Raw genomic sequence first — 18,284 nt, 5'->3', positions numbered from 1 at the left:
TTTATATAAAAGAAACTAAAACAGTCAAAACTATGGAATATCACTAGAAGTTGGGGACATGAGGGCCTAGGGGATGTAGAAAACACTCAATTTCTTGATCTGGCACTTGCTGCATGTCTATCGTTCAGGATATAAAAATCAATGGACTGTATATTTTCATATATGTGTGTATGTATACAGACACACACACACGTACATGTAACATATTTGAAGCCAAACACAATATTAATATTTTATTATTTTCATTCTGGTGTTTTTCCCCTTTTGGTATGATTTTTAAAAAATAAAAATAATTATGATCATATTGTATGTGCAATTTTGTACCCTGACATTTCACCTAACATAAAAGTAAAAACATTTACCAAAATTATTATAAAAAATTCTTCATAAAAGAAATACAAATGGTCAACAAATATATGAAAAAATGTTCAACTTCACTAGTAATTAGAGAAATGCAAATTAAAACTACATTGAGATTTGGGGGCTGGAGTTGTGGTTCAGTGGTACAGCACTTGCGTAGCATGTGCAAGGCATTGGGTTCGATTCTCAGTTCCACATATAAATGAATGAATAAAATAAAGATCCATCAATATCTAAAAAATATTTTAAAAACTACATGGAGATTTCATCTCACTCTAGTCAGAATGGTGATTATCAAGAATACAAGTACAGAGCTGGGTATGTAGCTCAGTGGTAAAGCGTTTGCCTAGCATGTGTGAGGCACTGGGTTTGATTCTCAGCACTGCATATAAATAAATAAATAAATAAATAAAAATAAAAGTCCATTGACAACTAAAAAATTATAAAAAAAAAAAGAACACAAGTACAATAAATGTTGGCGAGGATGTGGGGAAAAAGGTACAACTTATACATTGCTGGTAGGACTGCAAAGAGACTGCAAATTGATACAGCCACTGTGGAAAGCGGTATGGAGATTCCTCAGAAAATTGGAATGGAACCACCATTTGACCCAGTTATTCCACTCCTCAGCATATAACAGAAGGACTTAAAATCAGCATACTATAGTGACGCTGCTACACCCATGTTCACAGCAGCTCAATTCACAATAGCTAAGCTATGGAACAAACCTAGATGCCCTTCAACAGATGAATGGAGAAAGAAAATGTAGTATATATACACATGGTATATTACTCAGTCATAAAGAAGAATGAAATTATGGCATTTGCTGGTAAATGGATGAAACTGGAGACTATTATGCTAAATGGTATAAACCAATCACCACAAAAACTAGAGGCCAAATGTTCTCTCTGATATGCGCATGCTGATTCACAATAGATGAGAGGTGGGGGGCGGATAGAGTTTCACTGGATTAGGAGGGTATGGGGGGAATGGAAAGGAGATGGAAATGGAAAAGACAGTGAAATGAATTGGACATAACTTTCCTAGTCATACATGAGTATACAACCAGTGTAACAACCACAGAAACAGAAAGTTATACACCACATATGTATGATATGTCAAAATATATTCTGGTGTCATGTGTAACTGAAAAGAATTTTAAAAATTCTTAATATATACTTTTAATGGCTATATAAAAGTCCATCTGGTTCTTGTCCACATTTCCTTAACAAGTGTCCTGATATCTACATTTGTTTCAATGTTCATTACTGTAAGTATTGCTGTAATGAATAATTTTACCCTTTAAATTTTTTTAGCCACTCTCTCCCCTTATGCTGCCTTATATGTTTATATTACACATTAGCCTTATGTAATTATTAATGTACTTACAATACCATCATTGCTTAGTAAAAAGCTTCCCCCAAATCAAACCACATCATTTTCCACCTCTATCCCCACAGAATATTATGTCATGATAATATTGAACATGATCAGATACTTAACTATTCATTGAAATGTTTTCAGGAACCAAGTAAAGCCTCCATTCTCACCAATCCTGATTTCAGTATCACCTTAGTGGTCCATGAAACATGAGCATTTTAGGCAGTTGTGTTCCAAACTTCTTATTTAGTCCGCATGGCTAAATGCTTACAGCCAGTTAAGTGTAGCTCTGTTTGAAGGTATAAATACTAGACTAAATACTGGATTCACTCAACAACTGGCTATGCCAAGTCTTTAGAATCCAATGAGACTCAGACAACTACTTGGCATTAAAGAGCTTACAGTTGGTGGATAATTAATATGGATGTTGCTTTTAAGAAGACCCACAGTCTAGCAGGGAAGGTAACAAAACAAATCTGGAATCCTCCCTCTTGAACTTTCAAATCCAAGTGCACAGGCAGGAACAGATACCAGCCCCAGAGCCAGACACTGAATATTCAACCTGGCTGGGTGCCTTCATGCTTGTTTTAGTCTGTGGATATGTGGGTCTGTTGTATTTAAAATATAGTTTGAAGTGTTTTACAAACATTATTAATCTTGTATCTTACAATGGTCCAAAAGGTACCATGATTTTGCATTGTCAGATATGATTATAACAATTATGACAGAAACCAAAAGACAGCTAATAAAAACAGCTGAGTGGTTAAAAAAAATCTTTTTGTTTCTCTTTCTTTTTCTCCTTTTTTCCTCTCTCTCTCCTTTTCCTTCTTTGGAAATAGAAAGAAGACTGGAAAGACCTCTGAAGGGCCAAGGATGAAACACAAGCAGGAATGAGGAGCTAGAACACAGAAGAGAGAGCTTCAGAAGTCTCCATTCTGAAGTGCAATAGCATGATCAAGACCAAAGGCAGAACACGGTCCAGTGTTAGTTCAAGAGGCCAGGACACTGTATGAGAACAGAAAGAACAAGCACAGCGAGGGTTGAGCCCACCAAGGTTCCTGATATTCAAGAGGTGAGGGGTGAACATGAACATCAAGGGTTACTGAGGGCCTCCCCAAGGTCCCAGAGAAATCATGAAGGAACCCCTGGCACCAAGAGATTTTTAATGTGGACAAAGTTCCTCCACTTCAGAAAAAGATGCCCCATAGAACATTTAGTAGCAAGGGCAAAACTGGTTATAAAGCTTCAAAGATCCAACTGACACTCCTTGAACTGCATCAGAGTATTGCAAGCTTAAAGCCCTCTTACTCACTTTGAACTTGTGAACAAATGAGTTTAAGAGTCCTCTCAGAAGCTCACCTGTTTGAAGGGAGAGCTTCTAAAATTACAGTGCAAAGGAATAAGAACTGGGCTTATGGTGTAGAAAGAAGGCAAGACAGGCTCCCAAAGGAGTGAGCACCTCTTCCAGAAGGGACAAGCAACCACACTATCTTTGGGACTACTGGGTATTTTGACAGATAAAGGAGAAGTGAAACCATCTTTTTTGTATGACCAAACAGCAAGCTCATACATTTCGGCATCAATATATAAGATGGCTTATTAATTTAGCTGCACACAAGATGGTCAAGGGGTGGGAGGGTCAATAAGCAAGAGGTAGGATAGCCACCTGCAGGAGTCCTGGGCAGGAGACCAGAGTCAAATGTCAGAGGTCCTGTGTGTATCTCAGAGTCTTAATTCAACCCTGCAGGCACTGACAGGGCTGAGCTTATAACAGTTCAGTATGTGAGATTTCTGTATTCAAAAGCTCATGGTGACAGGTGGAGGATGAGTCTCAGGTGAGGAGAGCAGTTCAGAGGCAGCAGACTAAATGAGAGATGATGAATCAGGGTGATGAAGGATGGGAGGCAGGGAAAACTTCCTCAGCTGTCCTGAAGGTAAGATCAGAAGGACTAGATAGATGAGTCAAGGTGAGGTGGCACAGGAAAGCAAGATTAGGAATAAGATGAATAATGGTGCCACAAACCCAGGCAGGAAATAACGAAGAAGTTGTGACTTGCTAATCTTAAGAAATGACATGTGTTTCAGCAGTAGGGCCGAAACTAGAGTGCAGTGCACTGAAGGAATACAGATTTGTACGTTCATTACTGTGTGTATCGGTTCAAACACACACACACACATACACACACCCAGAGAGAATAAAATCAATGTAAGTGAATGAAACCACAAATAGCAGAATTCTTACATTATTAGGACATGACCTCTTTCAGAACTTGATGAATTCTGCAGAAGGGAGTGGAGGAATAGGAGAAAGGCAAGGCAAGGCACAGAAACAGACATGTTGAGGGGAAAAAAAAAAACAACAACACAGGAGGCCCCTTGCTGCCCATACCGAGAAAATAGGTTAAGAAATTATGGAGGCCGCCGCTGCTGCCGCCGCCTCCCACAGAGCACCACAGAGCAGACGCTTCACCGCGCGATTGAGCTGCCGAATTATATGAAACAGCTGATAAGATGAGCGACAATTTAAAATCCAAGTGATCCGAGAACACGCACTGAGCTCTGGCCCGCTGAATTCAAACTCCCGGTCACCTGCTTCCCGCAGACAAACAGCTATGACTCGGCATTAATTCATCCCGCTGAAACAACGGGTCAGCCCTTCTCATCCTACGAAGGTAAATGCCTACCGAGCCTTCATAAGTAGTGGCCACAGGTTTGAAACGGGGCTTGGGAGAGAAGGACCCACCCGTAGAATTAGTCTCCCGGCAAAGGGAAACCGTGTCATCAGACTGCTGCGGAGATAACTTTGTTGAAACAGGTGTGTGATCCCATAGCCTTGCCTCTCCACACATCGGGAAAACTCTAAGAGCCCCTCCCAGCTCTCCCCTAAGGGCACCTCCCAGCTCTCTTTGTGAGTGCTTCAGCCAGCCCGAGGGAATCAGAGGTGGTGCGGGTCTCGCAAGCGGAAATACCGCTCCCACCAGGGCTGACTGCTGAGGCCTCTTGCACCACCTACGGGAAGTGGATACCAGAGGGCAAGTAAAAGCCGCTGAGGATTCTCAGCCCCAAACTCTACAAGCTTAGGGTCTGAGGGAATGGCAAACTGGAAGAGTGTGCCCAGTCGTTCATGAAAACAGGGCTCCCGGGAGCAGCAGACTTGGCGTGTAGCCAGTATTGTGGTGAGAGGGGCCTGGCTAGAGGAAAAGTGGGAAGTGACTAGACACAAGAGGAGGCCCTAGACACTCAGGATTGGAGACTCGCCCAGTCTGGGAGGAGCTGCTGCACAGTGATTGGTTCCCGCGTATTGACAGGAGAAACTTGACCTGGTGGGCACAGCGCCATCTACTGGAAGAGAAGTTAATCAAACTCTAAGACTGCAGTTATTAGGTTTTTTTTTTCTTTTTCTTTTCTCCTTTTTTTTTTTTTTTTGATTTAGGTTTTTCTTTCATTTTCATTTTTTTCTTTCTTGTTGTTTTATTAATTTTTTTTTTTTTACAAAATATTTTTTAAATTTTTTTTTCTACTAATTTTAACTTAAATTTTTTTAATTATTATTATTATTTTTTTAAATCTTTTTCTTTTTTAGTTCCTATTCTTTTTCTTCTTTAGTCTTCTCATTTTTCTTATCCCCCCTTTTTTCTTGAATTCTACCTGCCTACTCTCATTCTCTTTAGAGACTTCTTCCCTTCCCTTCAAATACCTTTCCTCCCAAGCATCAAACTAATTTATAGGAGTAAACAGTAACTCAGCAGTCAAACAGAACAAGAAACAACATGAGCAGCTTCAAAAAACAAGGAAGAAAAGGAGTACAAACAACGCAGGATAGCCTAAATATTCAGGAGGACCTAGAGTCATCAGAAAAATGGTCATATAAAGAACTCAAGGAACACCTAAGACAGATGGAATGGAACCTTAAAGAGGATACAAGACAGCAAATTCAAGCAGCGAAAGAACACATTGAGAATGCATTTCACAAACAGATAAAAGAAGAAGTTAAGCATCTTTATCAGGAGATAGAGTCTATAAAAAATAATCAAACAATAATTCTAGAAATGAAGGAAACGATAAACCAAATTAAAAACTCAATTGAGAGTATCACTAACAGAGTGGAGCAAGTAGAAACCAGAACATCAGATAATGAAGACAAAATACACCATCTTGAAAAGAGTCTAGCCAACTCAGAAAGGCTGGTAAAAAATCACGAGAAAAACATCCAAGAATTATGGGATAACATTAAGAAACCGAACTTGCGAGTCATCGGGATAGAAGAAGGTACAGAGATTCAAACCAAGGGAATGAGAAACTTACTGAAGGAAATAATTACAGAAAACTTTCCAGAAATAAAAAAGGAAACAGATATACAAATTGAAGATGCATACAGGACACCGAGCACACAAAATCACAGTAGACCAACGCCAAGACACATTGTTATGAAGATATCCAATATACAGAACAAAGAGAAAATATTAAAAGCTACAAGAGAAAGGAGACAGATTACATTTAGGGGTAAACCAATACGGTTAACCACGGATTTTTCATCACAGACACTGAAAGCAAGAAGGTCATGGAACAATGTATTTCAAACACTGAAAGACAATGGATGCCAACCAAGAATTCTGTATCCAGCAAAATTAAGCTTCAGGTATGACAATGAAATAAAAATCTTTCATGATAAACAAAAGTTAAAAGAATTTGCAGCCAGAAAACCAGCATTGCAAAGCATTTTGAGCAAAACACTACACGAGGAAGAAATGAAAAACAATAACCAAAACCATCAGTGGGAAGTGCCGCAGTAAAGACAGAGGGCAAGGGGAAAGACAATCATGGAGAGACAAACTAAATTTTTTTTTTTTTTAAAAAAGGATAAACAATCAAACATGGATGGAAGTTCAAACCACATATCAATAGTAACTCTGAATGTTAAAGGCTTAAACTCTCCAATAAAGCGACATAGGCTGGTATCATGGATTAAAAAAATAAATCCAACAATATGCTGCCTCCAAGAGACACATCTGATGGGAAAAGACATACACAGGCTGAAGGTGAAAGGATGGGAAAAAATATACCACGCACATGGTCCTCGTAAGCAAGCAGGGGTGGCCATCCTCATATCGAATAAAATAGACTTCAAGACTAAGTTAATCAAAAGGGATAAAGAAGGTCATTATATACTGTTAAAAGGAACCATTCACCAACAAGACATAACAATTATCAATATTTACGCACCAAACAATGGTGCTGCGACATTCACAAAACAAATTCTCCTCAAATTCAAGAATCAAATAGACCACAACACAATAATTATGGGAGACTTCAACACACCTCTCTCACCATTGGACAGATCCTCCAAACAAAAGTTAAATAAAGAAACTATAGAACTCAATACCACAATCAATAACCTAGACTTAACTGACTTATATAGAATATATCAACCATCATCAAATGGATATACTTTCTTCTCAGCAGCACATGGATCCTTCTCAAAAATAGACCATATATTATGCCATAGGGCAAACCTCAGTAAATATAAAGGGGTGGGGATAATACCATGCATTTTATCTGATCATAATGGAATGAAACTGGAAATCAAGGATAAAAGAAGGAAGGAAAAATCCTACATCACATGGAAAATGAACAATATGTTACTGAATGATCAATGGGTTACAGAAGACATAAAGGAGGAAATCAAAAAATTCTTAGAGATAAACGAAAATACAGACACAACATATCGGAATCTATGGGACACAATGAAAGCAGTTTTAAGAGGAAAGTTCATCGCCTGGTGGTCATTCCTCAAAAAAAGAAGAAACCAACAAATAAATGAGCTCACACTCCAACTCAAAGCCCTAGAAAAGGAAGAGCAAAAAAACAGCAAATGTAGCAGAAGGCAAGAAATAATTAAAATCAGAGCGGAAATTAATGAAATTGAAACAAAAGAAACTATTGAAAAAATTAACAAAACTAAAAGTTGGTTCTTCGAAAAAATAAATAAGATCGACAGACCTTTAGCCATGCTAACGAAGAGAAGAAGAGAGAGAACTCAAATTACTAACATACGGGATGAAAAAGGCAATATTACAACAGATGCTACAGAAATACAGAAGACAATTAGAAATTATTTTGAAAATCTATATTCCAATAAAATAGAGGATAGTGAAGACATCGATAAATTTCTTAAGTCATATGATTTGCCCAGACTGAGTCAGGAGGATATAGACAATCTGAACAGACCAATATCAATAGATGAAATTGAAGAAGCCATCAAAAGACTACCAACCAAGAAAAGCCCAGGACCGGATGGGTATACAGCGGAGTTTTACAAAACCTTTAAAGAAGAATTAATACCAATACTTTTCAAGTTATTTCAGGAAATAGAAAAAGAGGGAGCTCTTCCAAATTCATTCTATGAGGCCAACATCACCCTGATCCCGAAACCAGACAAAGACACCTCAAAGAAAGAAAACTACAGACCAATATCTCTAATGAACCTAGATGCAAAAATCCTCAATAAAATTCTGGCGAATCGAATACAAAAACACATCAAAAAAATAGTGCACCATGATCAAGTAGGATTCATCCCTGGGATGCAAGGATGGTTCAACATACGGAAATCAATAAATGTTATTCACCACATCAATAGACTTAAAGATAAGAACCATATGATCATCTCGATAGATGCAGAGAAAGCATTCGACAAAGTACAGCATGCCTTTATGTTCAAAACATTAGAAAAACTAGGGATAACAGGAACTTACCTTGACATTGTAAAAGCTATCTATGCTAAGCCTCAGGCTAGCATCATTCTGAATGGACAAAAGTTGAAGGCATTCCCTCTAAAATCCGGAACAAGACAGGGATGCCCTCTATCTCCACTTCTATTCAATATAGTTCTCGAAACACTGGCCAGAGCAATTAGACAGACGAAAGAAATTAAAGGCATAAAAATTGGAAAAGAAGAACTTAAATTATCACTATTTGCAGATGACATGATTCTATACCTAGAAGACCCAAAAGGGTCTACAAAGAAACTACTAGAACTAATAAATGAATTCAGCAAAGTGGCAGGATATAAAATCAACACGCATAAATCAAAGGCATTTCTGTATATCAGCAACAAAACTTCTGAAATGGAAATGAGGAAAAACACTCCATTCACAATATCCTCAAAAAAAATAAGATACTTGGGAATCAACCTAACAAAAGAGGTGAAAGATTTATACAATGAAAACTACAGAACCCTAAAGAGAGAAGTAGAAGAAGATCTTAGAAGATGGAAAAATATACCCTGTTCATGGATAGGCAGAACAAACATCATCAAAATGGCGATATTACCAAAAGTTCTTTATAGATTTAATGCAATGCCAATCAAAATCCCAACGGCATTTCTTGTAGAAATAGATAAAGCAATCATGAAATTCATATGGAAAAATAAAAGACCAGAATAGCAAAAGCAATTCTAAGCAGAAAGAGTGAATCAGGCGGTATAGCGATACCAGATTTCAAACTATATTACAGAGCAATAGTGACAAAAACAGCATGGTACTGGTACCAAAACAGGCGGGTGGACCAATGGTATAAAATAGAGGACACAGAGACTAACCCACAAAGTTACAACTATCTTATATTTGATAAAGGGGCTATAAGCATGCAATGGAGGAAGGATAGCATCTTCAACAAATGGTGTTGGGAAAACTGGAAATCCATATGCAACAAAATGAAACTGAATCTCTTTCTCTCGCCATGCACAAAAGTTAACTCAAAATGGATCAAGGAGCTTGATATCAAATCAGAAACTCTGCGTCTGATAGAAGATAAAGTTGGCTCAGATCTACAGATTGTGGGGTCGGGCTCCAAATTCCTTAATAGGACACCCATAGCACAAGAGTTAACAACTAGAATCAACAAATGGGACTTAATTAAACTTAAAAGTTTTTTTTCAGCAAAAGAAACAATAAGGGAGGTAAATAGGGAGCCTACATCCTGGGAACGAATTTTTACTCCTCACACTTCAGATAGAGCCCTAATATCCAGAGTATACAAAGAACTCAAAAAACTAGACAATAAGATAACAAATAACCCAATCAACAAATGGGCCAAGGACCTGAACAGACACTTCTCAGAGGAGGATATACAATCAATCAACAAGTACATGAAAAAATGCTCTCCATCTCTAGCAGTCAGAGAAATGCAAATCAAAACCACCCTAAGATACCATCTCACTCCAGTAAGATTGGCAGCCACTATGAATTCAAACAACAACAAGTGCTGGCGAGGATGTGGAGAAAAGGGTACACTTGTACATTGCTGGTGGGACTGCAAATTGGTGCAGCCAATTTGGAAAGCAGTTTGGAGATTCCTGGGAAAGCTGGGAATGGAACCACCATTTGACCCTGCTATTGCCCTTCTCGGACTATTCCCTGAAGACCTTAAAAGAGCATGCTACAGGGACACTGCCACATCGATGTTCATAGCAGCACAATTCACAATAGCTAGACTGTGGAACCAACCCAGATGCCCTTCAATAGATGAATGGACAAAAAAAAATGTGGCATCTATACACAATGGAGTACTATGCAGCAATAAAAAATGACAAAATCATAGAATTTTCAGGGAAATGGATGGCATTAGAGCAGATTATGCTTAGTGAAGCTAGCCAAACCCTAAAAAACAGATACCAAATGTCTTCTTTGATATAATGAGAGCAAGTATGAACAGAGCAGGGAGGAAGAGTAGGAAGAAAAGAGTAACATTAAACAGAGACTTGAGATGGGAGGGAAAGGGAGAGAAAAGGGAAATTGCATGGAAATGAAGGGAGACACTCATTGCTAAACATAATTACATATAAGAGGTTGTGAGGGGAATGGGAAAATAAACAAAGAGAGAAATGAATTACAGTAGATGGGGTAGAGAGAGAAGATGGGAGGGGAGGGGAGGGGGGATAGTAGGGGATAGGAAAGGTAGCAGAATACAACAGTCACTAATATGGCATTATGTAAAATTGTGGATGTGTAACTGACGTGATTCTGCAATCTGCATTTGGGGTAAAATTGGGAGTTCATAACCCATGTCAATCTAATGTATGAAATATAATATGTCAAGAGCTTTGTAATGTTGTGAACAACCAATAAAAAAAAAAAAAAAAAAAAAAAAGAAATTATGGAGCTGGAGCAAAGAGTTGAGGGCATGGGAAGTTGCAAGAAGTTCTAAATTAACATTTTTCAACCGGGATGTTACTGGCAAATTGTGAATGATGTCTTCCCCATACTCAATGATTAACACCCACCCCCACCCTCACCCCTGGGGCCCAGCCCCTGACTAGAAATATCTACACCACAGTCTCTGCAATAAGCAAACATTGCTCCCGTGTACTTCCAAATGGTACCAACCCATTGAGAATCCCTGGTCAAGGAGGAGGCAGCAAAGAAGACTTAATCAGAAAGATCAGACACAAGAAGAAAAGCAGATTCAATCCTCAAGCCTACAGGTCAGCTCCCCCTCCAAAATGTAACCAGGAAGGACCTTGGTCCTCACCTCTCCACCTAGGACACTGTCTAAGCCCTCCCTAGATGGATTATCACACTCATCTTCCAGCTAGTCTTTTTTTCTTTTAATATGGTGCCGCTCATGTGCTAGGCAAGAGCACACTGAGCCACAACCCCAGGCCCCCAGTTAGTCTTTTTGCTTTTATCCTTACTTCCCAAAGGCAAGCAACTTTATGGCAGCAGTGCAAGCCTTTTCAATTTTACTCATTTTAGTTAACAATAAATAGCATTTTTATATTACTAACTCCCACAATAACACTATGAGATGGTACCATTACCATGTCCATGTTACTGATAAGACACAAAGAAGCTATGGAATTAATCCATGGTTACAGTGATACAGGACTGGGATTTTAACCCAGTTGATTCCAGACTCCAGACTCTTTCCTACCACCTCACACTGCTCTCTATTTTGTTATTTCTCTGTTCAAGACCCTCAATTGTCCTCTTGTGTAAAAATGAAGATTCTTGTCACAGTCAATAAAGCCCTATTATAGGCCCCTGTCCCTTTCATGTCCTCTTTGCCTTATCTCTAGCCATTGCCCCTTGCTCTCCTCCAGCCTTGTCCTCTAGTTGCTGTGATGTGGACACACCTGTAGGCCTCTGCCTTTGAGCTCATGATGTCCTCACTTTGGAGTATTCTTTCAGGAGTTAGGGTTAGAGAGAAGGTTCCTTCACTTCATTAAGGTTTCTACTCAAATGTGGTCACATTAGTGAGGACTTTCTGCCTATCCAATATCAAGTAACACCTCCATCCTCGCCAAGTATTTTCATTTCCCCCTCCCTGCTATATATGTATTTTTTCTCCATTTATCATCATGCAAATAATGAGAAATTACTTGCTCATTTATTAACACCCTTAGTAGCATGAGCTCTGCATGGACAGAAGAGCTTTGAGCTTTATGTTTTTTCTCTGCTACATAGTCATGCATGGAAGGGAATGAAGTTGAGTTTTTGAATGAAAGAATGAACAAAAAAGAGTATTGCTATGCGGCTGGGGTGTGGTTCAGTGGTACAGCACTTGGTAAGCATGTATGAGGCACTGGGTTCGACCCTCAGCACCACAATAAATAAATGAATAAATAAATAAATAAATAAATAAACAAACAAAATAAAGGAATCGTGTCCATCTACAACTAAAATAAATAAAATAAATAACAAAAAAGAGTGGTGCTATGGAAGAAATGTTTCAAGCCAGAGGAAAAGTGAGCCTAAAGTGGCAATATGTTGCAAAACAATTTGGATATACTAGGACTGCAAAGTTGCTATTGACTGTGGCAGTCAAGATATTGGTGTGTATGGTTCTAAATGTTTCTAAGAAATGGTTCCTGGTTGCAGAGTAGGTGGGCAGGTGAACTAACAAAAGCAATGAACACAGACAACTCCTGTAAGAAACTGGCTGAGAATGCAGACAACTAGAAAGAACAGCAGACTCAAGAGAGACTTGAGTATACAGTTTCTAGGCTAAGAGTATGGAGCCAAGAAAAGGCGAGACTGGAATTTGGTAGAGATAAAGGACTGCTGATGGGGAAATGCCTTGGACATACAAACTCCAGAGTGTGGGGGATGAGAAGGGTCTCTGCATTAAGAAACAAACACTCTTCTCCCACTGTGAATGACTAGAGATGGTCCTCTACCCCTGGTACTCTCCAGAACCACCAAATTGGACAGACTGTATTAGAACCTGTCCTTTGCAAAGAGCTCTGAGGCCTGTTTGGACTCCCAGTTCAGACAGAAGGAGCAGATGGAGCTTGCCAGAGTTGGGTGAGGGGAAAGGCACCAACTCTCCACTAGGCCACCTGATGCATATTCATTTCCACATATGGACACATATAAACATGCACTTCAAAACAAGAGTGATGAATTACAAGGCTGATTTAAAAATTATGAACTTGGTGCTCAGTATGTTTCATAAATAGTCCAAAGCTACCCAGGTACAGCCAGGCTTTTAAATATAATACAATCCCTGTGGTGTTTCCTGATAAGGTACAACAGGGGAAGAGATGGCTAAGCCTGGAAAAATGACAATGAAGGGGTGATCTAGGCTAGGATATTGTTAAAGAGAGAAAACAGTGAAGTAGTTATCATTAATAACAAGCATTTGAAATTATTTAAAGGGGCAAAGAGCATAGGCATCCCCCTTCATTATTATAAGAAAGTAAATAACAAGAAGGGAAATGAAGTGAGAGAAGAAATATTTGAGTAGGAAGGTTTCTATAAAGGCTACAGGAAGAAAACTAAAAATTTCATTAAATATGACAAAAGCACATTATCAATAATTAGATTTAGATGCTTTTCACTTAGTGTTATCCAACTATGCATGTCAATTGATAAAATGGAAAAGGATGCAACAGACAACTGATTTTAGAGAGATGGGTAAGGGCAATTCAGTGGAGGAAAAATACTCTTTATAACAGTGTTGGAATGATTAAATTTTCATATGGAAAACATGAACTGTAATCCACAACTGATCTCATATAAAAATTAACACAAAATAGATCAAAGACCTAAATCTAAAAACTATAAAAATTCTAGAATTTAAGAGAAAATCTTTTTTTTTTTTTTACCTCTGGTTAGGCAAAGGTTTCTTAAATGCCACACTAGACATGCAATCTATAAAGGAACAAATTCATAAATTGGAATTCCCAATTTCAACTCCTGGGGGCTGGGGTTGTGGCTCAGAGGTAGAGCACTCGCTTATTATGTGTGAAGCACTTGGTTCAATCCTCAGCATCACCTAAAAATAAAATAGAGATATTGTGTCCACCTATAACTAAAATATATATATATATATATATATATATATATATATATTAAAAAAATTAAAACTCCTGCTCTTCAAAAGTCACCATGAAGAGAGTGACAATACAAACCACAAACTGGGAGAAACTCTTTGTAAATCACATATTTGATGAATGGCTTGTATTTAAAATTCAATCATAAGAAAACAATCAACCCAACAAAAACATGGGCAAAAAACCTGAAAGGACACTTCACCAGAGAAGATAGAAAAAAAGCAAAAAAGACTTTAGTAGGTGTTCAACATCACTAGTCATTAGACAAATGCAAATTTAAAACAGGGAATACGGCAATACTAAAACTTAAAAGATTATACCATGTATGGGCAAGAAAAGTAAAGGAACTACCAATGTTTATACACTGCTGTTAAGAATATAAAGTGGTACTATTAGTTTGAAAACAGTTTGGCTGCTTTTCTGTTTTGTTTTGTTTTTATCAGGGATTGAATCCAGGGGTGCTTAACCACCAAGCCATGTCCCCATCCCTTTTCATCTTTGAGACAGACCTTCTCTAAGTGCTGAGGCTGGCTTTGAACTTGTAATCCTCCTGGCCTCAGCCTCCTGAGCCAATGGGATTACAAGTGTGTGCCACTGCGCCTGGCTGATTTGACTGTTTCTTAAAAAATGAAGCAAATACCTTCCACCAGATCCAGTCATTCCATTCCTACGTGCTTACCCAAGATAAAGTATAGGTTAATACAAAGATTGAATGAAAGTATTCATAACAGCTGTATTTGTAATAGTCAAAATTAGAAACAATGCAAATGTCCATCAATAGCTGCTATACATTTATACAATTTTCAGAAATGAAAAGGAATAAACAACAGCTATATCAACATGAATGAATCACCAAATAATTACTGAGTGAATGAAGCCAGTCCAAAACAAAATACATATTATATCAATCTCAAAGTCTAGAAAAGGTAAGCTACACTATGGTGACAGAAAGTAGAACAGTCGTTCAAAAGGTGGGGGAAGGATGGAAAATGAAAAAATGATAAGGGCAATGAGAAAATTTGAAGGGGGTGATGGATATGTTTATTATCTTGATTGTGGTGATGATTTCACATGCATTTATATAGTCAGACGATGCAAATTATATAGTGAAGTATGTGTAGTTTATTGCATGTCAATTATATCCCAATAAAGCTGTTTTGAAAAAGAAATACATAGGAAGTCATTATATATTAAAGAATAAAAATAAATACAAATAAACTACTATAAAGTTTCCTGACATTTAATGTATCAGGTATGAGAACCTCTTGTAAAAATGATAAGATTTTACCTTAAACATTATAAAACATCTCTAGTTTATTTCTCACTGGTATTTCTGGCAGAGTTTATATATTAAAAATCTATTCAAAATTTTAAAGCAAAAATAAGAATGAATTCTTACTTTTCTGAATAATGTCTATTCATTAAGAGAACACTAGTTTTTAACGTATATACTTATATTTGGCATAATAACTTAAGTGACCTTTCAATAATAAAATTACTATAATTAAGAATAAACATGACATAGTACTCAGAAGCCAATGCCAGTTAATGAAATGACAAAATATATCACCCATAAGAGTAAAACCTGGTGGAAAATAATCATGACACTCTTATTACAACCTACATTTATACCTGACTTACTATCAAAACAAAGAGTAAAATGTATGCTACTTGAATAGGAACTATTTTTCTTAATGAACAAAACTTTGACAGTCCTGGAGCTAACTGTAATTAGCTTTGTGCTACATCTGAATAGGATTTTTTTTTAAATGCCCCAAATAAGTCTTTTAAATTCTACATCAGGCTGTGAATTAAATAGGTAATAAATATTATTGGTGCTAAGGAGCTACAGGCAATTTGTTCCAGGTCACTACAGTAATAAGTAAAGGGGACAAAAAACAACAAGGGTTCTGGATCCTAACTTTCCTCCACAATGGTGGCTACTTATGATGAAATGTCCTGGGGGCACAAAAGCCCTGCACAGAGCAAATCATGTGGTTTGCCCTTCTCCAGCCACACTCCTGATGTCTTTATTACAGGCAGAACTGGGTCTAAACAAAAATCAACATAAGGCAAAGGGTCTGGTTAAAGGAGGCATATGTCTATCTTCCTGACCAGCAAAAAAGGAATGTGAAATGATGGAACAACAAGAAGAATTTCCTTGAGCGAAGGAAATGTATGAAAGCATAAGCTTCCTCTTTATGACTGAATGTGTAAACTGTGCACTCCTCTTGAAGAGCACCCAGCAGAGGGTTTGGCTTATCCCAGGAGCTCAAAAACACAGCCCTAACCCTCCCTGCTCTCCAATCCAAGAACACCCTAGCTGATGAAAGCCTAAATACCACCAAGAGGTATCAATTTGGAAATCTAATGGTTGAGGGCTGAGGAATAAGTTCTAAAGACAACAGAATCAACTCTAAGGTCCTGGGTATACTAAGTAATCGACAAAATACAAAGCTAGAATTAGAATTACAAGGTGATAACTGAAAGAAAACTATAATCCCAAGAAATAAACCATGAGAGAATGCACATGATTATGTAAGAAGTAGAGATTACATAATCAATAATAAGACTTACATCAAACTAATATTTTGTAAAGAGCAACCACAAAACAAAAATACTGAAAGCTTTACAACTTCTTTGGCTAAAACAGGAATGCTTTAGTGAGGAGAGGGAAAAAAAAAAAAAAAGCAACTTCCCCACCTCTAGGTGGCTCCCAGTTTTAAACAACTATTTCTTTCCCTAACTGGTCAAAGAAATGTCTAGTGACATCAACACCTGAACAGTACCTAACATCCTTAGAACTCCACCTCTCATTTTTCTCCTGGAGTTTCCCTACCTTCCTTTGAATCTGCCACTGAGCAGTGGATAGCAGCTGACTGGTGTGTTATCATGGGATATGGTATAAAATAGTATGGCATAAGACTTTTTTTTTTTCCTTTCACTAATCCTATAATGATGAGAAATGCATAATTATTTTAATGATGTACTTACAAAAGGATTAGCTACAACAGAAAATCACAAGGGTAACACTAATTAAAAGGTGTCTCAATTTATTACTAATATGAATTTTCTACAGAGTCCAAATGCATTAATTTTACCTGATATCTGTGAAGGCTCTTAAATATAATTCATATAACCAGCAAAGAAGGAACATAGGGCAGAGTTGGACTGGCTTTTATGTCACTTTCCAGAAAGCAAACTTAACAATGATAAATAAGGCAATGGAGATACAAATATAAAACTGATATTACTATCTTATTCATTATATCAACAAATATTTATTGAGCACCTAATATATAAAGGAATAAACTAGGCATTATCACTGCCCTTATGAGCAAGAGAGGGAAATTAAGCAATAAAACAATATGTAATTCTAAAATATGGTAAATATTAAGAAGGAAAAGATGAATATACTGCAAGGGAGAAAATTAAGGAAATCTAATTTACATAATGATAAGGTTGGCCTTCTTAGAGAAAATATAGAGAAAGGATATTTTAGCTAGCACACCAAAATGAGAAATTACTAAAGGTGATGGCCCTAAGAGAGAGAGACCTGGCACAGGAGCAATAGTCCTGAGGCAAGTCTGCTGAGAACTGGCCAAGATGCTGGCAAGAGATGTAGGTGAGGGGGCAGAGACCAAATTACACAGGGCCTTGAAGGCATGTTAAGGATTCTGTATCTTACCTCAAGAATAAATGTGCTGGGTTGGGACTGTAGCTCAGTGGCAGAATACTTGCCTAGCACATATGAGGCACTGGATTCGATCCTTAGCACCGCATAAAAATAAATAAATAAAATAAAGGTATTGTGTCCATTTATAACTAAAAAAATATTTTAAAAAAGAATAAATGTGTTACCTGGGAGCCTTAAAAACAAATGACTCTTTTTCTTCAGGTTGCTGTTGAGAAAATAAACTGGAACGAAAGGGTATATAGTGTGGCAGGAGGCTACCGAATCTGGAAGAGGTAACAATGGCTTGAACTAAGATGGTAGCATGTTAAAGGATGAAAATCAGATAGATCTGAAAGAGATTTCCCAGAAAAAATGGACAGGATTTTGTGGCAAACTGGTTTGGAGTGGTTGATAAACAGGAAAAAAAGAAGAGATGAAAAATAGAGAAGGAACAGTTCAAAAGTCTGGAAGTCATGGGGTCAGCTCTGGAGAAATCTGAAATGCAGCCATTTATTGGCTAAGACAAGTCAGGCA

The sequence above is a fragment of the Spermophilus citellus genome, assembly GCF_964194105.1.
Source record: "Spermophilus citellus genome assembly, chromosome: 10".
Classification (NCBI taxonomy): Eukaryota; Metazoa; Chordata; class Mammalia; order Rodentia; family Sciuridae; genus Spermophilus; species Spermophilus citellus.
Note: the sequence above shows the minus strand (reverse complement) of the source record.